The sequence below is a fragment of the Athene cunicularia genome, assembly GCF_003259725.1.
Source record: "Athene cunicularia isolate RWA chromosome 3 unlocalized genomic scaffold, athCun1 chr3_part1, whole genome shotgun sequence".
Taxonomy (NCBI): domain Eukaryota; kingdom Metazoa; phylum Chordata; class Aves; order Strigiformes; family Strigidae; genus Athene; species Athene cunicularia.
In genome coordinates this window covers 106684423-106688130 of record NW_020799097.1, presented here as the reverse complement: position 1 = coordinate 106688130, position 3708 = coordinate 106684423, and positions in this window count along the sequence as shown.

Below are 3708 nucleotides of genomic sequence, written 5' to 3'. Positions count from 1 at the left end.
TCCAGTGTAAGACACAGCAGGAAGGAAAGGCAAAGGCGCTTGTTAGCATTTCATTCTGCAAGGAGCTGCTCCCTGAGCAGAGAAGGAAAAAATAAAAAATCATCTTTTTTCCCTTCTTTTTCAGCACAGCATTGCAACTATTTTTGAGGAAGGTGACACAGGGTGAGTGGGTACATGTGGGGACATGCGTGCAGATAGTGAGGTGCAGAAGTAGTACTCAGCGATCGCTGGCTTCTTGCCAAGCCCCGAACCCTGGGGTAGGATAGAAACTCCTGGATGCCAGCGAGAAAGAAGCGCTGCTTATGGGGAAAATCTGTTTTACAGCAGTATGGGGATTATAGAGCAGCAGCACTCTGATATGCAAAGGGAAGAGGAGCTGGTAGGCTGGGCTTCAGGAAGCTGAGGTTCAGATCAAGTCTTGACTACAGAGCTCCAGGCTGAACACAGACAGATCACTCCCCCTGGTCACTACAGAAGTATTTCTTTTACTAAGTAGATGGCAAGTCCTACTCTCTGGATCACACAGCAACCAGCACCCTGGGGACCTGATCTTCCTCCCCTCAGCACTGTGGCACTGTAAATAATAAAGGGTATCTTTGCCCTTAACTATTCTGAATCTGGATGTAAACATCATGCCGGTGGGAAACCCCAGCTTTTCACTCCTCTTCCACACTGAAGCACAGGGTTGCATTTAGCCAGAGTCCATCAGGACTAACATTGGGAGAAAAGTCTCCACAGCCTTCTGTGTTTGGGCAGAAAGTTTGAAACATTGGCCTGTTTCTGAAAAACTCACAGAGGAAATAAAAAAATCCTTAAGATTTGCAAATTTTGAAATCTTACTGTTTAGACAGATTCTCCTGGTGGGGTTGCAGGACTGGAGAGGGTGTGAATAAGGACTAGTGGACACTTGGAAATGGTGGTAGCTTTGGCTCCATGTTGCCACGTTGTCTCTTCAATCCCATCACTGCCCTGTGCAAAGGTCTGCACTGACAGGACACCTTACACCCACTCTGCTCAGTGGCCAGGCTTTGGGTACTCCCTGTCCCAGGAACCAGGCTTTTCCTTCCAAAAGCTTCAAAGTCCTCAGTTTTATGGCTCCAGTGCAATGACAACGTGCCCTTTAGAGGTCCCTTTTGTGGGTCATGGAGTTAGCATTACATGTTCTGCTTAATAATTAAAAACAAAGCAACATTATTCATTCTACACAGAGCATCTTGTGATATGGTCAAAGTCCACTGGCACAGTCTGGCCAGCCACGATGTGGTTTGTGGAGTAGCCACTTACATGAATATAATATCTCACAGCAAAGGACTGTACCATGCTTTTAGGTAAAGCAGGAGTCTTGTTGGCCCCACTGTAAAATTGGTGAAAAGGACAGATGTGGCCTCAGATAGAGAACTAAGCTGCAGTGTCTCGACAGCATGCAGACCTTCAAAATTTGATTGCCCAGAAAGGAATACACAGATAGGCAGAAATGCTCAATCTCAAACCTGGATCAGCTTGGTATCTCTCCAAAGTTGGTCATCCCTGGCTGTCCAAGGGCATGAGCCTCATGATCTTGGGGTGATTTGCCTTGGGGTAATTTGTCCCCAGAGGACATCTCTTCCCCTTTTGCCCGAAGCCAGCTGTCAAGTCTCTGCCACAGCTCTTCGCTGAGGCCATGACTGTTCCAGTTATGCTTGCCGTTCCTGTATGTCTTAGCCCCTTTTTGAAACCTGTTAGGCTTGAGAGTAGAGCCTGTCCTGTTGCCATCCGGACAGAAGCCCTGACCGTGCAGAATGCACGCAGGGAGGCTGACAGGTACCTGCTGTACCCCAGCTGCACACTAAACATGTGCACCAACTATATCAAGGAAACATGAAATACTTCAGTTGTGTGTGTGTATCTTGCAGCAATAAGCTCTGCATATTTTGTTTGCAAAGGGTTGATTAGTTCCTTTCAATTTCATCTCAGTCTTACTGTTACAGTATACCTCATCATCCAGCTTCTCTTCACACTGCAGCCAACATTTGCTATTCTTGCTATTTGCACATGCCTTTTCCAAAAAGGACTTTTACTAGCAATACTAGTCTCAAGCTGCAGCCCCACTTTTCTTTCTTTTTTGCTAGAGCAATACCACCCACTGCAAAGCTCAGAATGTCTATAAACACTACGGTTACAAACGAATGCATCCTTCAGCAGCCTTTTAGACTATTTTTTTCCACAATGCACATTGTAAATGAAGAGTAATATATCTTCAGAATTGCCCAGAAAACGTTATTCTGTTAGCAATATAAAAGCCTCACAGTGTCCGAGTAGGTGCCCTTGCCAAAAACATTTTACTGTGAGCCAGATAATTCAGTTTGAATTGTAACACGGTTTGGTATAATCATTCCAGTAAAGCATTCTTTACAATTCTGTAACAGCAAGTCACATGGCTCAATAAAGTTTATTGCTGCAAATGCTTAGTGATTCATAGCATGGATGAATTCTGTTTCTTTCCTGGATCAAGTAATCAATAGCAAAATAATCTCCCTGCAATTACATTGCTCTGCATTAAAGAGGTGTGAAGTAAATAAGTACCAAATCTGATATAAAAAACAATGTGTACAACATTAAAATGAACTGCAGTTTGAAACTGGGTGTCCTGCACCACAGCTTTGCACACAGCCTTCGACAGAGCTATGTCCAGCATACTCCTAGCCCTTGCTCAGCTGATTACACACATTGTACAACAAACCCAGTTGGGACTGACAGATTTTCACCCCATCATGTCCAACAGAGTCCTGCTGTGAACACTTTGCACTCACGCAGAGCCCCCCGGCCATCCCCATGGGTGTCAGGGACCATCTTTTTTGGAGCTCACTGAAAAAACAAGACCTATGCTCTCTCAGTCAACCTTTTCGGTTCTTCCAGTGCTGCTCCTGCACACAGTAAATCAGCGTTTATAATATTCCCCACTGAGTTGAGTGCAAATTAAATCAGGCTAATTTAGTTTGCACCATCATGTTCAGCTGAAAGTCACAAAAGGAAACAGAGTCATGACAGTTGGGAGAGGGCATGTGCTTTGTGACGGGAGCTGCTACTGAAACGGAGCCTCTTCGGGAGCCCAGCAGGACGACAGCACTGCGACACCATTGCTCAAGGGTCCTGGACATCCCTGCTACCTCTAACCTGCTCTGCTTCCCAGATCTGAACCCTGTGGCTCCAGTGACACCACAGATGGGCCACTCACAATAGATAGATAGATAGATCATCTGTAATAAACAAGTACAAACACAGCTATCTATTTATCTGGTTCTAACAGTTTTCTCATGAAAACAGTATGAAAATTATACTGTTGAGAAACAAACTGTTCTGTGGAATAAAGTGCGCGGTTGTTTTTACTGTTTAATGCCTCCTGACTGGGAACGCTTATACACAATGGGGTTTCTCTCTAAATATGTTTACACTGTTGCACAGGCTTCAGTGCAGTGGTAAGCACATACCTGAGCTCTGTCTTTTGTTTGTGTTTACCCACAGTCCACCTTGCCGTTCCTGACCTAAAAAGTCACAAAAAGCCAGAGGGAAGGCTGTCTATGCAAGCTTAATATAACTCCCTAATACAAAGGCATTAGGGTATGGTCTTTCATTATATGTTCACTCCTGTTGGAGCTGTTTCATTCAGTGCCCAGACTTGGCAGTGCACTGGAAGAAAGCCACAACTGATCTGTCCATATGAATGCGGGG